The sequence below is a fragment of the Zootoca vivipara genome, chromosome Z1 (assembly GCF_965207765.1).
Source record: "Zootoca vivipara chromosome Z1, rZooViv2.hap1.1, whole genome shotgun sequence".
In the NCBI taxonomy this organism is placed as follows: Eukaryota; Metazoa; Chordata; class Lepidosauria; order Squamata; family Lacertidae; genus Zootoca; species Zootoca vivipara.
This window is the reverse complement of record NC_142583.1, coordinates 30980919-30992656: the sequence shown is the minus strand read 5'-3', so window position 1 is coordinate 30992656 and position 11738 is coordinate 30980919. Positions and strand designations below refer to the sequence as shown.

Sequence of the window (11738 nt, the reverse complement as noted above, 5' to 3'; positions counted from 1 at the left end):
AACTCCACATTCTGAAAATCTGTAGATTTTCTCTAGTCCTGCAAGGGTGGGGGGTTGGGGGAGCTGGAAAGCTTGTAACAGCCAGCACTATTTTTCTAGAAAAAGAGGTGCTGAAACTCACCCCGAACACATTCCTCATTCTCTTAGAATGGCAGTGGCACCTACCTGAGAGGCTCCCCCTGAAAAAAAGCCCTGGGGGCAACTGTTGTTAACATATCACAATACAAAGAAAGTGCCACAAACCGAAATCAAGAAGCTACAGCCTGGCAGCCTCGCTGCCTCTAAATCACAAAATGTTACTGGATCAGCACTATTTCTTTTATAAGCTGCTTGGTTATTAGTTTGGCTGAGACAAAAAGACAGCTGTCAAGCCCAAATGGAAACCAGTGAAAAGAGAACACTCTCGTTCTTTATCAGATTATACATTGGTACTTCCTTTACTGCTTTCTTCCAAGTTCAGCAGTATTTTATTGTATTAGTTTTCAAGTCGAGTTTGGTAACAACAGCTAAAAAAAAATCAATCTAATCAGTCAAGTATGAACAGTTGTGCTTGAAGCATCCATATGCCTGTAGACTGACACAGAACTAATGAACACGTTGTCTGTCACCCCACTCTCTGTCTTCTTGTTTCTTTGTAGCTTTATCATACATAATTTTGCTCTTGTAACGCATCTTGCCTTATAGTAACATTCCCTCAAGACAAGAATCCTAGATGGATTGTTCTATCAGACTTGTAAGTTTGGGGCAAGCCAGTTCCTAAACTCCTAATTCTCTTCCCCATGACATGTATCTTCTATCATTGTTATGTACATGCAACACCCCATTTATATGCAATCCATTTGCTTGTGACCATACACATGCATGGTGCTAAGTACCCAGAAGTGGTACTTGGAAATGGGGAACACCCTGCAGAGTCCTCCTTGCTTATGAGGAGATCCACCCCAGGGTAGGGTCTCCCCATGAACCAGAGGGGCAGTAGGGCATTGTTGAGCTGCTCAGCCTCACCGCCTAACAGCTGACGTGTGGGGTACTGCAGCATCTTTCGCCACTTCCCAGAATATTAGCTGAGCAAACACTGCTACCATTCCGGCTTGGATGGAAACCCTCCCAAGAGCCCGAAGAGGATGTCCTTGGTGTTTCGAGACAGTTGTTTTCCCAATTACTGCAATGCCAAACTTGGAAGTGAATCACAAAGTATTTCATAGGTAGGTTACTTGTTTTTGGAGAGATTTCAAACAATAGTGGACAGGAAAATGTGGTGGTCACTTGCTATCGCCCCCAGGCTGACCCTGTAAGTGTGTTTAGAATAAAAGTGATCAGTACGTGAATTCCTGCAGTCGATGCCTCGCTTGTAGGTCTTAATCTGAATTGTGATTATTATCCATGCATGGGGTAGATCGAAAACAAATGAATTTTGAGAAGAAAATGTACAACCCTTCATCAAAAGAACACAGAGAAGTTTACAACATAGAACATAATAAATAGCATATATCAAGACCCCGTCAATATGATTCTAGGAAAACAAAGCTAGAAAAGGTTTTACCAACATTCTCAGCAGCAGAAACACCTTGTAAAACAGAAGTGCTTTCTTCCCAAATCTCATCAAGAAATTTTGTAATTGCCAAGCCAGTTCTGAACTGAGCCAAAAGGAGTTTCTCGCCACTAGATGAAATCATCATAGTAGTTCATAGAAGTCTACATTAACTTTATGCATGTGCATTTGCCAGACATTTATAAGTTGTGCTTTCTGCCAAATTGGCACTCAGAATGGCATATCAGAATGATAAAACATGAAACAGCAACACGAAGTTCATAAAATATTAAAACCTAAAAATAACCCCCAAAACCAACTAAAGTAGAACAGTAATGGGCCAAAAACACACACCACCCCACTACAACATAAAAGTCTGCCACAAGTAGTTGCATTCAAAGGCTGATATGCTGAACGAAGAGGAGAAGGAGCTCTGTAAGACTTGGTAAGTTTAGAACGCTGATTTTCCAATTAAATGGATGTGTTCTTGAATGGGATGAAACAGAAAGGCTGAAATCCAGTAATGCTTGCTCAGGAGTAAGTTCCACTGAGTTCAGTGGAAGTTATTTCCAAGGACACATGCAGAAGATTGGTTTGCACATGTATTCTCTTTGCGTGGATTTTCATAGGCAGTAAGTAGAAACATACAGGATTAGCCAAAAAAACAAGTACCTAAGCTTTCCCCTCTCACCCTATAAAATACCCAATTCTTTCTTTCCCACTGTTTTTCAAATTTCCTAACTGTGGAATACTGTTAGCCTCAAATCAGGTTTTACATTTGCTCTCTCAGTACAGATATGTTCTCTTGGGAACATCTCTCTCTCTCTCTCTCTCTCTCTCTCTCTCTCTCTCTCTCTCTCTCTCTCTCTCTCTCTGCTCTCGCTGAGCTACATCTCAATCAGCAGACAATTCACTGAGGAGATTCAGTTTGAATTCCAGCTTCATCTAGTCACACTCAATTGAGCATAGATGTCTGTGATCATTAAAGGCCACAGCTTTCCTCTTGACACTTTTATGGAAGAGGGCCAGAGCCACTCAGCACTTGAATTTCATATTTTCCTGAACCTAAATGTGTGCAGTGTGAAGCAAGATGACCTTTTCCGCATTTTCTATGAAATGAAGGCTCCTACTTACATCCGGCGGACACATCTCTATAGAGCTTCTGACTAAAATATAACAGGAAAAGTAATAATAGATACTAGATGGCCATTTATTAAAAGGTGAAGTATCTGGTCACCATGGTTTTTGTTTTCATTTTTCGGAGTTCAAAGGGCTTACAGCACAACCCTCACTTTGCTTTCTGGGAAGTCAGCTCCACTCTCTTAAATAGGCTTGGAGCAAATGCAAAGTAAAAAAACTCCATTAGTATACATGTGCATCAGACAGAAGAAAATGACAGATATCACAAGTAGGATAAAGAGATATTTACTATGCCATCCAATTTGTTTTTTTCAGTCTCAATGATGAATTGGAGCCTCCAAGTTCCTTCAGCTGTAGACAGCGCTATACCCATGGAAAAATCAGGGCAACAACCCAAGACCTATTTTCAACTAGGATTTGGATGTTATGGGGCAAGGAAGTGGAGCTAGCAGGTATGGGTTTCTAAGAGGTCATGCAGTCTGAATCCAAGCACACTGCCTGTATGGTGGCGTCGGGAACAAAGACCAGATCATTCCACTGAACATCTGCACAAATGCCGTGCAAGCGAACACCATCTGAATCAAAAACATGAGTGACTTATCTTTGATCCTCCAAGTGTTGTTGAACTCTCATTGTGGCCCCAGCCACAGGGACCCCCACCCCCACCCCATGCATTCACTTTAGCAAGTGTGCGATGAATAAAGTCAGTCAGACAACTATCGGGGATAGTACAGGTCCCAACTTAATTGATTTCAGATGTAGGTGGATCTATACAACATACGTGCCAATGTTTTTTGGATGAAAATAGAGATGTTCTATTCAATGATGATGATGATGATGATGATGATACCCTCCCCATCTGACTGTGTTGCCCCAGCTACTCTGGGCAGTTTCCAACATATATGAAAAACATAATAAAACATTTAAAAACTTCCCTATACAGGACTGTATAGGTGGTAGCTACAAAGCTAAACTTCCAAGCAGCAGAAGGAGAAGGGGACAACAGAGGACGAGATGGTTGGACAGTGTTATCGAAGCTACCAACATGAGTTTGACCAAACTGCGGGAGGCAGTGGAAGACAGGAGTGCCTAGTGCACTCTGGTCCATGGGGTCATGAGGAGTCGGACATGACTAAACGACTAAACAACAACAAACAGGGCTGCCTTCAGATGTCTTCAAAAGATTGTGTAGTTACTTATCTCCTTGGCTCAGGGGTGGCATAACTCCACACTCTCCAACATTTTTCTGATGAAAATAGGGACATCTTAAGGAAAAGCAGGACATTCTGGGATCCAGTCATAAACCTGGGTGGCTTCTGTAAATCCAGGACTGTCCCTGGAAAATAGGGGCACTTGGAGGGTCTGCATACAAGTCTCAGATACCAGGCTGGAAGCCCCAAAGGCATTTGGACAGGAGAAGGTGGTAGCTACAAAGCTAAACTTCCAAGCAGCAGAAGTCACAGCTATAACATTCCCTGGGATTGTTTCATCCTAAGGGTTCACCAAGTTTCTGGAAATTCATGGCTGTTATGGGAACTGAAGCGTAGTTCTCTGTAGGGTAAATGGAAATTGAAACAGAAAAGGAAACATAAAATTAACTTGGGTAACAAGAGATAATTACATACAATTCTTCCTACCTATTTAACGTTTGAAAACTCACAGAAATAGTGCCTCAGGTAACTTTATTTTGACATCTGCAGAACTCCCAAGCATGCAAGTATTTGAATACATGAGTGACTGAACTAATTAGCAAGAACTTGAAGCACAGAAATGAAGCAAGTGGATTAGGAGCTCACATGATAAAAGTTAAAAGATGTTAACAGGACATAGCATAGTTAACACGCTGTGAGGTATCACTGAATGTGTTTGTGTGTCGAGGCTTCCCAGAAAATTACCTTAAATAACTCACAACTGACAACAGAATTATGGTTTGGTTTTTGGCAAATAATTTAGGGCCACAACTTTATTAAATACACAATTTAATCCGAGTGTTGGCTTAGGCTTTTGGTTATTCACTCGTCCTTCCTAAAGAAGGACTATCCCCATCTGTCCATCCAGGACAGGACTCAATCAGCTGTCCCCTTAGGACAGGACTCACCTCATCTGCCCCACGTGGCAGGACTCACATCAGCTGTCACCATTGGACAGGACTCACCTCATCTGCCCACGTGGCAGGACTCACATCAGCTGTCACCATTGGACAGGACTCACCTCATCTGCCCACGTGGCAGGACTCACATCAGCTGTCACCATAGGACAGGACTCACCACTGTCCGCTTGGACAGTTCCTGCTCCGACTTCCGCATGGAAGTCAAGTAAACATACCTGGGAGTGAGGAGGTGGCTGCGCCCAGTCATTCCCTCCTCACCTTCACCAAGAATGTTCCTCAAGGCTCTTGCTCTTAAAATTGGGCCCACCATTCCCGCCAATGGCGGGATGGTAAGGACAAGAGTGTAAGCCCCGAGATTCCTTTAACGGAATACTTCTATATGGAGCAAACGGAGGTGAGGGTAGGCATCCGTGTGCCACCCCCTCTACCAACCGATTAACCAACCAAAAGCCTAACCGCCAACCTAACAAGTTGTGACAATTTGCTAGCGCAGTAGGCGAAAACCAAGAGGCACAGCCAATCAGCCAATTGGAAAAATTCCTACTGACCCCTGAATACAGGCGGCCCCGAAGGCAATAGCAATGTCGTGCTAACCTGCAAGAAAGAAAGGGCGGGTGGGAGGGGTTCAAACGCCAGGCAAAAATGTGACCAGAAAATGGTGGACGCAGCTTTAAGAGGGGCCCCACCAACCAATCAGATCCAAGGAATTTGCATACACACGCCCCCCATTACTCAGCATGAGCTGTGGCCTTACACAAACCAAACCCTAAGCTAAATTTCTTAACAGCCCTACCACAATCCGCTTTATATTATATGATATAAAGCGCTTTGTGTGTCGAGGCTTCCCAGAAAATTACCTTAAATAACTCACAACTGACAACAGAATTATGGTTTGGTTTTTGGCAAATAATTTAGGGCCACAACTTTATTAAATACACAATTTAATCCGAGTGTTGGCTTAGGCTTTTGGTTATTCACTCGTCCTTCCTAAAGAAGGACTATCCCCATCTGTCCATCCAGGACAGGACTCAATCAGCTGTCCCCTTAGGACAGGACTCACCTCATCTGCCCCACGTGGCAGGACTCACATCAGCTGTCACCATTGGACAGGACTCACCTCATCTGCCCACGTGGCAGGACTCACATCAGCTGTCACCATTGGACAGGACTCACCTCATCTGCCCACGTGGCAGGACTCACATCAGCTGTCACCATAGGACAGGACTCACCACTGTCCGCTTGGACAGTTCCTGCTCCGACTTCCGCATGGAAGTCAAGTAAACATACCTGGGAGTGAGGAGGTGGCTGCGCCCAGTCATTCCCTCCTCACCTTCACCAAGAATGTTCCTCAAGGCTCTTGCTCTTAAAATTGGGCCCACCATTCCCGCCAATGGCGGGATGGTAAGGACAAGAGTGTAAGCCCCGAGATTCCTTTAACGGAATACTTCTATATGGAGCAAACGGAGGTGAGGGTAGGCATCCGTGTGCCACCCCCTCTACCAACCGATTAACCAACCAAAAGCCTAACCGCCAATCAAGCCAGCCCTGGCTTGCCGCCAACACTCAGAGACCTAACCAACTTTTTAAACCCTCAGACACATCACGCAGCCAAATGTCATACCCATCAGGGGATAAGTGAACCCCATCATCCCGATATAAAAGCGGGGCTCTAACATTAATTGCGGGATGACGAATCAAACTCCCCCCGATTTCGTACACCCGTTTGGATGCTGCGCTGTTAACCCTCTTCCTAGCTCTTTCCCCAGCCAGAGGAGGAATATCACCCCGCCATTGCATCCTCTGCAACATTTGGGACCAAAAAACGACGGTATCAGGGAACCAAGTCCTTATCTCCAACAAATCTCGTAGGATAGCCAGGCGAAGAGATAACGGGTCCACAGCGGGGATGTCATTTTCTCCCAGCTGGATCACCAGGGCGGACGGGCACCCGAGCAAGAGGGCTTTGCGCCGCAGCAAAGGGAGAAGCTCCCCCCAGCGCATGCCCCTCTTGCCCATCCAGGTCACTTGGATGTTGGATGGAAGGCCAAGTCGAGGACCCAATGGCGTTTGGCCAGCGCGAAGGCCTGCCCAATGGACTATGGAATGTCCCACCATCCATATGTGCACGTCCGCGAGCCCTGGGAAAACATTGGAAAACAAACGACAAAGTTAGGAGCGCTTCCGAACATAAGATCTATACGCTGCAGATTTCCACCTGCCCAAATCCTTAATAGCATCAACCGAAAGACCCCAGTGGGCCGCCGTAGTGGCGGCCCCAATGCGAAAGGAATGAGGAGCGTAATTAGCGGCCACGCAACCGCATGCCGCTATCACCTTCCTCATAACTCTAGTAAATTGCAGCCTAGTCATCGGGTTACCATCCTGATGCACAAACAAGGGGCCCTCCCCAGCTGGCCTTTCCGCCAAGAATTTGGCTACGTCCTTAACCGGGCAGGGGCCCGTCTGCCCCGTAGCAGGCAGTCGCATTACTGCTCCTTTACCAGCCTGGTCGGTCTTGGAACTCCGAATCGTGATTAACAATTCCGTTGGCGACAGACGTATGTCCTGGAGTAGCAAACCCCCTGGCACCCCCTGACGCATCTGACCCCCTACAATTTCACCAATTCTCAAAGCGCCAAAAAAGGCCACTGAGAAGGCGGCCGAAAACAAACGGGCCTCATATTTAGACCAACACACCACCCTAAGCTTCAATCTCATTTTAGTGAGAAGATCAAAAGAAATCGGGTTCCTGGTAGGGGAACGGGGAGGACAAGGCCTACCCCATCCCTCCATGGCCTTACGCACCACAAATTTGGCGCAAGGGTCCCTATTAAAAAAAACAATTTCGAGAAAAATGAAATGGCCGCAGACTGGAGCTTTATGGTCCTGGCAGCCCTTCCCAGGTGAAACAGGTGTGCCAAATATTGAAGCACCTGGGAAGAAGAGGGGCGGGCCGCTCCCTCCACCGCGAGCGACTGACTGCGAAAAGTTAAAAAGTCAGTCCAAGCTTTTTGATAAGCCCGCAGGGTAGAGGGGGAAACAGAAGCAGCTACTCCCTGCAAGACTAGCAGCTGCCAAGGTTCCAAAGACGATCTGGGAAAATCTCCGGCTGATGTTGTGCGTCTGGAACCAGGGACCTGAAGCGCTCCATCTGAAATCGTGACAAAGCGTCAGCTATATCGTTGGCCACGCCCGGGACAAAACGCGCAGAGAAAATAATGTTAAAACGCAGGCACTGCAGCACGAATGCCCGCAGCAGAGCCGATACCCGAGTTGACTTAGAAGATTGTTTCGCAAGGACAGTCACCACAGCCTGGTTATCTGACCAAAAGCATACGCGGCGGTCCTTGAAGTCGTCAACCCAAATATGGACTGCAACTGCTATAGGAAAGAACTCAAGAAAAGTTAAATCCCGCGTGATTTCAGTGTCCCGCCAAGCAGGGGGCCATCTTTGTGCGCACCACCTGCCATTCCAAAACAAACCAAATCCCAGGGAACCCGCCGCATCGGAGTGCACTTGGAAATCGTTGTGCAGGTTTAAAACATCCTGCCACAAGGATACCCCATTGTATTCCTCCAGGAATACCAGCCACATCCTCATGTCAGCCTTCTCACCCTGCGATAAGCGCTCGAAGGCCGCACAGGCTACGGAGCAGCCCATTGGCATGGCCTTATCAAAATAATAGGCGCCTTCAAACTGAAAGCCCAGCAACCAAAAATCATGCGGATGAATTGGTAATAATCGGAAAGCCGATTCGATATCACATTTTGCCAACAAGGCCCCCGGCCCAAACTTTCTGATCATTTTAATTGCCTGGTCGAGAGAAGCGTATTTGACCGTACAAAGCTCCGGAGGGATCACGTCGTTCACGGACGTGTCCCTAGGGTGAGACAAATTATGAATGAGCCGAAACTCACCCGGAGCCTTCTTGGGGACGATTCCCAAGGGAGAGAGGTGCAGATTGGGAAAAGGCGGAGACGCAAAAGGACCAGCCATGCGCTGGAGGGCTATTTCTTTATTAACCTTCCGCCTTGCGACCTCGTGCATCTCTCTCACCGACTTCTGATTCCTAGGATTCCTAGCCAGGGGAACCGAAGCTATCGGAATCCGGAACCCGAAGGAGAAACCATCCCGAAGATATGCAGCCGCCTCAATATTGGGATAGGAGGCTAACCAATGTTTAAGGGCCGGTAACTTAATGGGAGAAAAAGCTAACTGAAGCAATTCACTTTGATGTGGAAGCTGCGGGGGGAGCGGGGAGGGCAGGGGCGGAACCCCTTGGCGCCTGCCTGAATCCTCCCCGACCCCCACGAAAGGGCCGCCGGCCCGCATAGCAGTTAACAGCCGGGTGGCTACCGCCACACCGGTCACAAGTGTGCGCATAAATACACCGCGGGCGCTGACACAGTCCTTTATTGAAATCCCAGCAGCGCAATTTAGGTGCCGCCTTAAAAGGCTGGGTCTCAGCCCTTTGCTGCTCGGCGGGTTTCCGTGAAACCGACGGAGCCACATACGTGGTCCAAAGGTCCAAGTCTTTCCTGTCAAAGCGGGCGGTGTCAATTTTTGACGCCCGCCTGCGAAATCTTTCATCATAAGCAATTGCGGCCGCTTCCCCTGCCATGTTATATGCTGACCTTACGATGGACTGGTACACGATAAGGTGTAGAGCCCTGCGGGGATATGCCGCTACTACTACCCCGGAAAAAACTTGATAACAATCGAGCCAACGCTCGAAAGTCCGCTCCACCTTTCTCCCCCTGCCTTTCTTCTTAGTACCAACGAGGGCGTTTTCTTGCTCAGGGACCACCTCCTCTGGTGGAGCTAAATCAAAAATGTCTACCTATTTACCATCCAATATCCTAGACCTCAATTTAGAGGACAAGTGACTGCCCGGAATAATATCCCTAGTACTGTTGGTGGAAACCGTGGTTTCCGGGACCAACTCTCCGTCGAGACATTCTTGAACAGCTCCATAACGAGCACGATGCGAATTCGCTCGACGAGCCCAGGCCCAACGAGGAAGGCCAGAATCCACTTCCCCGTAAGCCCAGTACAACCCCATAGAGTGATCAGAACCCTCGGAGCTAGAGGACGAACCTGAGGTGGTCGAAGCCGAGGTATCGTCCTTGCGCCTCTTTGCCCGCCTCCTGGAACGACGTTTGTGACGACGTTTTCCGCCACTCGACGCTCTAGCCGGCACTGGGAGGGCTTCCTCGCCGGATGCCGACGAAAGCCCCTCGCGCCGCGAGGCGACGGCAAGAGTCTGGGATGGAGCAACGGGCGAAACAACAACATTAGAGGAGGCCCCCGTCCGCCCCCCCCTGCCCTTGCCCACTTACTCTGCCCTTAGCCTGCCTCGCCCTCCTGGTGCGCCGAGGCTGCTTCCCCTCACTTCGTCGTTTGACGGGAGGGGGCGCCGGCACCACCATAGGAGTGGAAGAGGCATTCGGCATCAGAACACCAGAAGGCCCCACGAAGTCGTCATCCGACGAGTCAACTGGCCCAGACGTGGTGGTCTCAGGCAGTCCCAGAATGGTCGCCATGGGGGACAGAGGCTGCGACGCCGCCACCGTAGCTTGCCCAGGGTCCAGGGATACACCTGCAGAGGTAGAGGGGGCAGAAAGAGGGTCTGGGCCTTGCCGGTCTGGAGGCATGGCCGTAGTCGCCGCCTCCCGCCCTGCTTCCAGAGGTAAACCAGCAGAGGTCGAGGCGGCAGGATGAGAGGCCGGGTTCTGTAATAAGGCATCAAGCCCAGATCCAAGCTGGGCCAGGGCCTGTGGGTCACCAGCAATGCTAGCGATGAATGCTTCCACGCGACCCGCTGCCTGCGAGGCTGGCGAACGCAGCTTCTGCGAAGCGCCCTTAATGACCCTCTTAGATTTCCCTGAAGTGGATGGGTGGGCCGCCATCCTGAACTATTAACTACTTGGAATAACAAGCAAACACACGTGGAATCACACAGGGGTGCGTATTACCACTTTAACCACTAGGCGGCGTCACCCCACCCCTCAAATATTGGAGCCCTCCCAACCAATCTGCAAAACTAACTGCAAAATATTTGGGGACACCCAGGCCTCTGAAAGGCCCCAGGGAAATCAGTTAGACTTGTATTGCAGGCTGGTGTAGGCCGGACCCCGGCACACGCCCCGGCCCCCCCCCTAAAAGGGAGGGAGAGGGAAATGCGCAGGCCAAAGCCAAACTCCCACCCACGCAACCAAATAGAATCCTTAACCAGAATACGTGAAAACTAAATTAACGTGAATTAAAATTAAATTGAATTAAACAATGGACATCAATTAAGCCAATTAAACAATGCAAGAAACCCAAAACGCAGGCCAAGCAATGTATTCCCTATCTATTGGGAAGGAACAGTATCAAAACTAACAAGGTGCGATAACCCCCTTGAGGCCAGCCGATGGCATAGAGAACCTAAAGTAGGCTGCAGTACTCAGGCCTCCAATTAAAGGCAAGGAGTAAAAGTTTTTTCCTTTCACTTAACCAAAGCAAGCCCACGCAGGTCAAAGCCAATTATAATCCAATGGAATCAATTAAGATTCCTAAATAAAAGGATATAAATTAAATCAAGTAATTAAAGGAAACCAATAAGTTAAAATGACCCAATAAGCTAGTCAGGCAACACAATAAAGTCAAAGCCTGCTCAAGGGACTTCAATATAGGCTGAGGGAAAAGGCAATTAAATTTGTAGGTGTAGTAACAACTCGTGGCCAGTAGATGGCGCCAAACGCCCAGAAACTGGCTGCAAGCACTCAAGCCTCGAAATAAACTGCAGCCAGGAAAAAAAATTTTCCTCAGCTAAAACAGATGCAAACAGAAAACAAACGCTATACAGGACACAAAAACTAGAGGCCCCCCAGGTGAATCAAGTGAGGGGACCCCCTCCCAAGGTCCTAAAGACCCAGCAACCCCCCTCAAACCGCTCCCCCCAATGCACAAGC

At 48.2% G+C, this 11738-nt stretch overlaps 1 long non-coding RNA gene across 1 annotated transcript; it reads right to left on the bottom strand.

Moving 5' to 3' along the window:
- Positions 1-4594: 4594 nt before the first annotated feature.
- On the bottom strand, positions 4595-10609 carry LOC132591701 (uncharacterized). The gene is made up of 2 exons (XR_009557094.2): positions 9880-10609; positions 4595-6919 (listed from the first exon to the last, which is right to left on the bottom strand). It is a non-coding gene; the product is annotated as an uncharacterized LOC132591701 (long non-coding RNA).
- Between the last annotated feature and the right edge of the window lie 1129 nt (positions 10610-11738).